Source organism: Nelumbo lutea, chromosome 2 (assembly GCF_056320005.1).
Source record: "Nelumbo lutea isolate HS-2025 chromosome 2, American lotus-T2T, whole genome shotgun sequence".
NCBI lineage: Eukaryota > Viridiplantae > Streptophyta > Magnoliopsida > Proteales > Nelumbonaceae > Nelumbo > Nelumbo lutea.
The window spans coordinates 102,965,431-102,976,457 of NC_142685.1; the positions used below are offsets into that span (position 1 = coordinate 102,965,431).

General features: G+C 35.6%; 1 long non-coding RNA gene across 1 annotated transcript; it reads right to left on the reverse strand.

Annotated features, from left to right (window-relative positions):
* Positions 1 to 316: 316 nt before the first annotated feature.
* LOC148872417 (uncharacterized) lies at positions 317 to 5,320 on the reverse strand. The gene is made up of 3 exons (XR_016107199.1): positions 4,806 to 5,320; positions 1,114 to 1,161; positions 317 to 560 (listed from the first exon to the last, which is right to left on the reverse strand). It is a non-coding gene; the product is annotated as an uncharacterized LOC148872417 (long non-coding RNA).
* Positions 5,321 to 11,027: the final 5,707 nt, after the last annotated feature.

The following is an 11,027-nucleotide window of genomic DNA, read 5'->3' on the forward strand; positions in this document are numbered from 1 at the left end:
TCAACTTTCAAATGCGGAGATGAAGCAGCTCTTTAAGAAGACTTATGTTTTTTTTTTTTATCAGCCTTTAAGAAGACTGATGTTAATGGGTAAATTGACCAAGTTACCATGAATATATGGCTTTCTCGTGTATTTCTTACAGCCTCTATGATGGTGAGTTTCTTTTACCAAATCATGAAGCCATTACTGGTACAAACGATCTTCTAAAAATAGACATGCTCTTAAGTGCCCGGAGGGCATACTAAATACTTCAACAGGACAGCTGATTGGAGGCAACGAAATTATTTCGTCCAAAGGCATCACAACACAAGGAGACTAGCTAGAACAGAAAACCTGCTGCTTTAAAGATCTAGAACCACAGAATAAGGTAAACAATCCCTTTTTAGGATGATTCACTCCTTTGAACATATGTACTGGAAAAAAAAAAAGGAAAATAAGAACAGAATCTGCATTAATAAAGCTACCACACCTAGGCACATATGGGACATGTTCTAGGGAAAGTACACTGGCCAGTTGAAATAGTATGAATCCCGAAGGTCCTTGTTCATGTACTGGTTCCACTGCACAAAAAGAGCACATAAATACCACTCAAGAGAACAGAAATAACCATCTATGAGCTGCCAATTTCAATATTTCTTTTTTTTTTTGGAGGCATAGTAATTTAAACTTGTTTTTAGAGATGGCACTCTGGTATTGGCAAAAACGAGTACAAGGTAGACATCCATCAATTAGCAGCCCAAATCGAGGAGCTGGCAAGGGACAATGGCATCAATATAGCTTCCCAGCATTATGCTTCCAATTTGCTTTTTCACATTTCTATGGGCATACATACTATCTGCCCGTAAAGAATAAAGAAATTTAAAAACTGACTGCAAACAGGCACTATGCCTACCTTGATGGCATAGCCTTTAACACTTGGGAATGTAGAACTTTGATCTCACAATGAAATAAGAAAAAATGGATTTCCTCACTCTTAAGATACACAAACAAAAATACATGCAGAGAAAAAAAGAGAGCAAGAAACAGATACTAAAATTGATAAGAACCTTCATGCAAAAATATTGTTAAAATAGAGAATGAGGATTTATCAGTTACAAGAAATTGAGTTCTCACCTTGAACTTGTATGGTTGCCTCTTCTTCAGTGCTTTCTTCCAGTGGTACTGCTCAAATAGCATTGCCCGATCATGCCAGATGCATATGGAAGTATTTCATTAAGGCGGAAAGGAAAGATGAACAAAGTAGCCTACTTCTAATAAGATATTGGTACATTGTATACTTGCGCCCATATCCTTGAAGGCTTGAACTTGTTTGTGCCATTTACTATAACTAGAAGTTTTACAATATACCTATAGCTCCTGTTTCAAAACATTCATGGAAATGCATACAACGACAGAAGAAACAAGCCCTCTCACCACAAGCTATCTTAACTTCATATCCAACCAAGAGGTTACTGTAAGATTCTAATTTAAGGAATTTGTCATTGAAAATAAAAGCTGATTTGACCTGAAAAAAAAATTGAAGAGGATGTAGACAAGTCTAGGCCTTATGTTCATAAAAACAAAATTAAAATCATAAATTGTTTCTCTAACTACACACATCTACATCCAAAATAATCTAACCTAGTTTCCTATAATTTGTTTTATCCAGTGAGCTCTTAAGATCCTTACAGATGAAACAAACCAAAGAGAAATTGTATCTAGGCCCAAATGGAATCACCCAACTACCGGTCCATAATAAACCTCAGGCACCTCCCCCCCCCCCCCCCCCCATGACTCCCAAAGAGTGAAAACACTTACAATCACTGATGGTCCTGGGTTTCCTAATGAAATGAATACCTATCAAAATTCATTTACATGGAGCCCCACGAAGGTGGAGCCTAAGTCTGATGAGGGATCCCTCTGGATAGATGTATGGAAACAACATTAACCAACCCTTTCACAGTTTTATCAAAACTACAGTCATTGGACTCATCTATTGTGCAAACCTGTTGGACCACCCAAAGAGTTCTATCAAAACCTCTTCAAGTGCTTCTCCTCTTAGTGAAGGCTCTGGCAGCTATTTACTTCCAAATCAACCACAGAACTGCTGCTCTCAGACATCTGAATATAATCCTACAATCATAGTTCAAGGAGAGAAGCAAGATGTCTCAAACAATGTTGGGATCTCCTGCAGAAGTGTCCATCTAAACCCCAATGAAGGCATTAATCCTCTTGACTTCTTCCAGCCATAGATGATTTATGCCTCAATCAGCTGCTTCTTTAATTGCACCCCTTGCCACAAGTGCTTCAGCAACACTGATCAGGGATTGGCCCCTATTGATGGCTTTACCAAATACAAATTGCCACTTGAAAAATTCTTTGCATCAGTGCCTCTGTGATTTATATGATTAAACAGTGCCTATTTACTAAACAAGCACCATCATGTCTTAACCATGTGGAGAGAGAGTCAGATACATGAACCTTACCATAGTTTCCAAGACACCAAGGCGAGGCTAGGCGACAGGGGCTGCCCTTGTCGCCTAGGCCATGGATTTTTTTAAGTAATAAACATATAACCTAAGGTAGTTCCCTAGGTTCCATAGCCATATTTCCTAAATAATTACCCATAATTTTCATAAAAAAAGTATAAAGTTCATGTTAAAGTATAGAAAATCAACATATTCATGAGAAGAAAAAGAAGAAATAAAAGAAAATTCAAAAAAAATAGGGGCTGAACCCTATTTTTGTTATAGGAAAAGAAGGAAAGAAAAGGTGGAAGAAGAAAACATGTCGATTAGACAAAATTTTAAGTTCTTCCTTATTGGTCCAGGTTTTGAAGCCTTTGAGGGTTCAATACAGCATTTAGCAATGTCTATTGATTAAACCCTAACAAATACAAAAATAATAAAAATAAATTAGTATACAAACACACGAAATGAATATTTTAGTTTAATAATGTTTATTTTATAATTATAATCCTAAAAATTTAAGAATATAAAAGTATTTTACAACACAACGTACAAAACTGCTTGGCAATTAGGCGAGCCGAGCCTCCAAAGGCGCCTTGTCACCTAGGCGTCACCTTGACAACTATGAACCTTACTCATCCAGCTTGATAAGATCATACCTTTTATTAAATAGTGAACTAGTAAATAATTTCGTACTTCCTCAGTTGAACATGTTCGCCTTCCCCTTATTTGTTTGGAAATTCCAATTTGCACCAAAACACTAAATCATTTCATAAATGTATTGGATTGTAAATAGAACAAAATGAAACAAAGATTATATGCATGAGTCTTCCCTTTCTTTCTGGAAAGTGGCAAGACTGTTTGTTTCAACTTTTTAACCCTTTTTAAGGCAAAAACTGTGTTTTGCCTCTTTTAATTTCCTTTGGAGTAAATGTCAGGAAAACAAAGTTTCCATCCTAAAAGGGGCAAAAATATAGCTGAAATACTTAAGTCAGAAAATATCCCATCCCTTTTATATTGAAACATAGAGAGCCTGAGCGAATTTTGTTACTATACGAAGGACCCCGCCCCCAAATGAAAAAAAAAAAAAATACAAGTTCTTTATGTGGTTAATGAGGAAAAAAAATTAGGTGCACCCACTATTGCTTATAATGATTACATTTTCAGCCCTTCAAGAGCCTTCAGGATATACAACCAAAACATCAAAGCTTATGAGATGCAATTGTTCAAAGTTTTTATTCTCAAAGATGCAATTGTTCCATACTTCCCACAGACCACAACAAAGAACATAAAGCAGCAGGTTCCTATGAGATGGTGTCACAGGAACCAAAGCCCCAAGAAGGCCAATGGGAGATCAGCATGGATAAATCTCTAGGAAGAACCTAGTTAAAGCAGAAAGGGAGATAAAGTGAGATCACACTCAATACAAGAAGGAATGCTAGGGCAGAACATCAAGGACTCTCTCTCCTCTTATTAAGTATGGCAGTCTACATGAAGAACAGAACTTCTGAGGGGGCAATAAGCATCTCAAAGCCACCACCATAGACAGGAATCAGCAAAAGAGGGGCCAGCTAAGAAGTTACTGAAGGATTAATGAAGTAGTATCGGTTCATATGCATACATTTTTTATAATGAATGTGAAGCTGTGAACTGAATTTCGAAGTGCAGAAGGGGAGTTTGCGTCCTAATGGCCAAATGCCCCTAACGTCTATGAATTACAATTGCTGCACTATTTCGAAACCACATCATTCACTATCTAATTATACAAGCAGTAGTAGTTTCATTCACCAGCAAGCACCATAACCATTACCCTTAAAAGATAGTTATACAATAACACAAATTTCCTGGAACTTTTTATACCATGCACTCATACAGTATCCTCATGACACTTCTAAATGCTTATAACAATCAATATCCACCAATAACAGTATCAACCTGAACACAATTATTTGAAAGGGAAGGCGAACGATGTAGCATCATTATAATATGATAAATATGAACTACGAGAAATAACGCTTACTAATAAAAACAGAAGATATTAAATGATATTACAGACTACTTTAGAATTCCGTATTAAGATTGTTTTAAGCGATAAACAGAGCCTACGATGAATCGGGAAGCGATGTACATAAAATTTCAAACGCGTATAGAAGAACTTAAAAAACCTACAAATTTTTGAAACAGAAGAAGTGAGAACCTCAGAGTTTAACAAAACGAGCCGTGATTATGGCAACATGAAACCCTAGAAAAGAGCACGACCAAACAAATAAACCCTGATAAAGATTCAGATAAACACCAAAAGGAAAGCCCTAACCAGATTATCGCGAAAAAACAAAACAAAACAAAGAAAGAGCTTACTTGTATTGATTTGAGAGTTGCCACATGTATGGATGGAACCAGGTTATCGCAGAGAACACGAACGAACCAATCCATATGTTCACGAATCGTTCAGGATCAGTGTGCGGAACGCCCGGGTCACCACGATATGGATTACCAAAATACTTCTCCATCTCTCTCTCTCGATCTCTCTTTCTGAAAAGTTGAGTCCACACTCTACAGGCTCACTACTTCACTCTAGGCGCGAACTGCCAGTGTCACGGGGTAAGATTATGCAGCGGAATATTTCCGTCCGGGCCTCGGCGGCCAATACCAGCCTTTTGTGAATGTAAAGAAAGGCTGCATGGAGGGGCCTCTTAAGGTCAAAAGTAAAGTCAATGGCACAAACGGCAAGCAAATCGAGTGTATAGTCTACAATGTGAATGCAGAACAAAATCCAAATAGTTTCAAACCTTCAAGCAAATGACTTGCGGGGTGTACTGTATTATGGACTAAAAATTGGTGACACCGTATGTTTAGGTACCCAAAATGTGTGGATTGGATTACTTTACACCTATACTATTATTCTATATTCTATGTATCTCATTACATTTTATGAATGATATACAGTTAATTATAAATATCTAATTTTTGTATTTTATATGATAAATATTTAAAAAAAATGCATCAATGAATTAATATTAACTAATAAATATTGATTTTTTATAAAATAATAGTAAAATAATTTAAAAAATAAAAAAATATATTAAATATTAAAAAATAATATTTTATTGATAAAAATATTAAAAAAATAAATAAAAAAAAATAAAACAATTAATATGTTATTGATAAAAATATTAAAAATAATAAACAATTGATAAGATAAATTATTGCAAGATAAGCATGGCATCTAACGATTTATGCAAACTAATAATCTATTGATTCTTGTACTAGTTGTAAGGCAAGCATAACATCAAAATACTGTTCAATTGATTTCCTAAAATCGTGCATGGATAAACCGCCACACTTACAATTAGTACTTAAACAAAAATAAAAGAAGATACCCCTCTTCCGGTATAGGTTTTTATTTTTTTCTATGTATTTCTATTTGGAAGTATGAACTGATAACCTTCATGCAATGCCTGCCTTCTGCAAACAATCTTGTGATGTAGTACTACAACATCACTTAATAATGTAACTGAAGAAAAATTTACCAACCAAAATGTATTTAGAAATCCAACACCCAATGGTAATACTTCTTCATCATCAGATTTGGGATGACTTCTGTTCTGGAAAAGCAGAGGAGGATGGTGCAGTGCTATCCAGATTCCTTATCATCTCATTTGCTGATTCCATTAATGGTTTGCCTTTCCTGCCCCGGTGCTTGATCCTCCAGCAACATTGATTGATTTGCAGCCAGCTTCGCAGTATTTCAGTTTAGAGGAGGTGCCAAAGAGGATAAATATTTTCTATGGTTTGGTTCAGTTAGTCATTTTAGTTGTTTTTTTTTATCCTTTTTGATGTCTGTAATGCATGGCGTACATCGAGTCTAACAGCAGGTTGATCTGTTTGTTGTGTTATTTCTGCTTTGTTAATTCAATATAATGTTTAGCTCTGCTATTTATTTCCAGAAGGTTAACTCACTAATTTTACTGCTGATGTACCATTCTTTCTAGTTACTATATCTTCAAATTCACATGCCACAGTTAGGCCATTAAAAGATTGGGAAGCCTGCAAGGGTGATGGTAAATTGGTACTTGGCTGCCTGCAGATTCTTTTTGGTTTCTATGACCCATGCCATCTCCCTAATAATCCCGGTTGGCCTCTTCGTAACTTTCTTGCACTTATATGTTCAGGGTGGAATCTAGAGAAGGTTCGCTTTCTCTGCTATCGAAAGCAACATGTCTATGCAGATTTGGGTTTGTCCCTTGTCGGTGAAGTTTTGCTTTCAGTTCCACAAGGTAGATCAGCAGAAAATGGGTAATGGCTTTCTTCTAATGAATTTTCTCTTTCTGTGTAGTTTGAATTGGCTTATATCACCTACATTCTTCAATTCGTGGATTCTTTATTTAGGTTGGAGAGACCATCAGTCTATACCTAATGCCGTGGGATGGGAACTAAACAGAGGCAAGAAGATTTCCAGGTGTACAAGGCTTGCTGAATCCATGGATCCAATGAGGTAAACAGTTTGTGTATTCACTAGCTAAAGGCTTCATTTTTCAGTAACTGAATTAACCAATTACAAAAAATGTTCACAGGTTGGCCATTTCTGCAGCAGACTTGAATTTAAAACTCATGAGATGGCGTGTTATTGTTATGTGACATTTTATATTTTGTTTATACATTCTTTTTTCTTTGTTTCTTGCAGCAAAAGGATTTTTGGAAAGCTGAGTTGAAGGACTTTTGTAGCAAGAATGGATATGATTTTAACAGGAATGGAGAGAGTGGCCATTTACTTCTCGATATTCTTGAGGGTAATTGAAGTATGAGGTTTGATACTAGATGTCATCCTTAATACTTGGTCTTCTACCATGGATTTAGATATTGTACATGAGAAGAAAAATAGTAGTTACAATATGCTCCTGTTACAGTGTAAATCATTAACTTCTGATTACCTTGGCATTTTGGCCATGGTTTTTAAAACCGATCCGGTGATCGAAGCGGTCAGGGGTCTGGTTATTGGGTCAAACGGTCTGATCGTTCGAACCAAACGTTCGGCCCATTCTGACAAAAAATAAAAAAATTCAAAAAATAAAAAAACAGTCAAAACCGTTCAAACGGTTCGAACGATTAATCGCTCGGTTCAACGGTTTGCTGACCAAAATCAATGATTTTGAGGGAAAATCAAGTTTTTGGGGAAAACGGAACCGATCACCTAACCGGTCCCGATTTTTCTGGTCTAGCCATCCGGTCCGGTCCGGTTTTGAAAACCATGATTTTGGCTTTCTAAAACTCAAGTCAATTCGACTCTGCCTAAACTCTAACGATTTGAAGTTTGTCTCATTGCATGAAGTGTCTCACATGATTCACTTTCAAAGTTTAACAAAAGACAAAAAAAAAAAAAAGAACTTTGGGTTTGTGGTCAGGCATCAAATGAAAACTGCTTCCAAAGTTTAATTTTTCTAATTCTCTTCCTCCTCCAATCTATCCAACCTTTAAATCCTCCTTTAAAACTTGAGAGCTCCATTTCTTTAAATCCTCCTTCAAAAATTTGAACTTGTTCATTAGTTTGAAACCTGTCGAACCTTCCCACCTGATAATGATTCCATTTCTGCTTTATGAATTTAAAAAAATTAGGATGGCCCATCCACATGCTCTCAAATCTGAAAGCTTTCAGCCTCACAAACTCCCTCATTAGTCACAGGAGAACTGGTCCACACAATTTTGAGAAAAGACAAATTTCATTATCATGAAAAGAAAGGAAAGAAAAGAATTACAATAAGCTGAAAAATAAATGTAAAAAGAAACACATTACAATAAGACAAATTTAATAAAAATAATATATATAATATTTTTTCTTTGTTCTTCTTCTTTTTTTTTTCTAAGTAATAGTGATATGATTATTATTTTTGAGTTTTGAAGGTTTTTAATATAAATAAAATACTTTTTTATTGAATAAAAACAGAAAAAAATTGTTCTCAAACTTCTGGTTGGGCTCAGGCTCGGGCCTAGGCTTCGGGCTTTATATGAGGGTCGGGCTCGGGTTCAAGACTTAGACCCGATGGTTGGGCCAGGCTTGGGCTCGAGGTTGAGTGTACTCTGTTAATACATATAAATAGCCCGTCTCAGCCCATGAACAAGTCTTAGTTCACACCCACAGTGTTGTTCTATAAGCATGGTGGTGACTAGTCCACACCACACTTTTTGATTCAATGTATCTCATATACATTTTATGAATGATCTATATATTCAATCATAAATGTCTAATTTTTGTACTTTATGTGATAAATATAATGAAAAAATACACCAATAAATATTAATTTTAATAAAAACAATAGTAAAATAATTAAAAGTAAAAAATATTTTAAATATTATTTTATTGATAAAAACATTAAATATTAATATTTAAATAAATAAAAAGGAGTGGAGGAGCATCGTTAGGCTTATGCTAGAATTAAAATTAAAAAAATATTATCTTATTGATAAAATATTAAAAAATATTATTTTAAAATATAAAAATTAAGGGGGGTGCTCTGTAGTGTGGCAGGGACCAACCCACACCACACCACATTCCACAGTTGGTCTGAACTGTGGACAAACTGTGTGTACTGGACCAGTTCGCACCCACAATGGCGTTTTGTAGCATGGTGTGGACTAGTCCACACTACACTTTTTTGTTTCCATGTATCTCATATGCATTTTACACAGTTAATCATAAATATCTAATTTTTGCATTTTATATGAAAATATTTTGAAAAATGCATCAATGAATTAATATTAACCAATAAATATTATTTCTTTTAATAAAACAATAGTAAAATAATTAAATTACCCTACTTGACCTTGATCCCCTTAGACCCCAATTAACCAAATTACCCTTGAATTTCCAATATTATCAAATTACCCTTAGACTTCTCTGAAGTTACCAAACTACCCTTATCATTATTATCAAAACTGACCAAACTTTCTAGTTTAACCTAATTTGAAGGAGGCACCATTCATCTTCTTCCTCCTTAGATGAGAACAATGCGGTGGTGGCAACCAAAACCTCCCCCATTCTCTCTTCTTCTTCTTCTTCGCATCGCTCTCATACCATCATCCAACTCTACTTTCCAACCATAGAGGAGACTTCACAGCCACAACATCCGCCCAATCTTCCTTCCATTTTCTTTATGATTTCACACTATTTTTTTTCTCCCATCCTCTATCATCTACACTGACTCCCTTCACCATTCTCGCCCTCCTCCAACTATTTACAGACCCCCCCTATTTTCCTCCATTGGTTGAGAAAAACTAAAGTCGACGGTCATCACCTGAACCTTTTATTAAAGTATCAAACAAGGTTGAAAATATCGATATGCCAGATATGCCGGTAGGGGCATATCAGGCGTTTTAATACATTTTTTTTTTTTTACTTTTTTTTTCAAAACTGGTTCTAGGGTGCAATTTAGGACTCCACTCCCTAAACTGGTCAGACCCTCGATACACCCACTATAGGGGCGCATTGGAGGGGTCTTGGAATGATATGTGTCGGTCGATACAAGCTGATACATGCCGATACTTTGAACCTTGGTATCAGACAGGAGTCATAGTCGGAAGAACGCCCTTCTCACTCACTTCCTAGTTGCAAGCACTTGTGAAGCATGGGATAAAAAATAAACCGTGGAGGGGACATATCCACGAGTTTTTCCCATTGACGCTATATTAGAGTGTGGATGGGACCAATCCACGATACACCCATCCATGAGTTGATGCTAGAATAGATGTATTCTATCAAAATAGAGTGTGAAAATATTGTGGACCGACCACATCTATGAGATACATGCGTAGCCAAGATTTTGGACTATGGATAGGGACAATCCACGATATAGGGGTGTTTTGTAGTGTGGATGAGAAATTGGCGAGTGTGGATTAGTCCACACCACACCATAGTCTACAACTGTTCTAAGCTGTGGACAAACTATGTGGGTTGAACCAGTCCACATCCACAGTGGCGTTCTATAGGTGTGGTGTGGACTAGTTATGCGCCACGATTTTTGATTCCATGTATCTCATATACATTTTATAAATGGCTTACACAGTCGATCATGAATATTTAATGATGACGAATTTTAGACTCACCCTCCTAATCGGTTATTTTCTATGATTCCAACTTCTAATTAAGTCATGTTATATCTATGAGAAAAAGGGCGTGGTAATAAGTAGTTGTGTGAAATCCAATAGATAATTCAAACCAAAAGGCTTGGTGTATAATAGTAATAACCAAGGATTAAACTATCAACATGATATCCCCAATGCGAGACATACCATATAGGTAATGAAGGATATGAGATACACCATGATTAACAATGTGTCATATCAATTGTGCGTAATGAGATACACCATGATCCCTAAAACCTAGGCCGCATAACATCTAAGAGTACAAGGATCTTAATCATCAAACCACCTTTCATTTCATGATAATAAATGAAATAAATTATCTTTTATTAAAATTAATTCTTACATTTAATCTAAACAAATAGTATATTAAATAACTCCAAGTACAAATTAACAAGAATAATATTTAAAATTATTATTTTATAAAAATAAAATAAATAATTTATC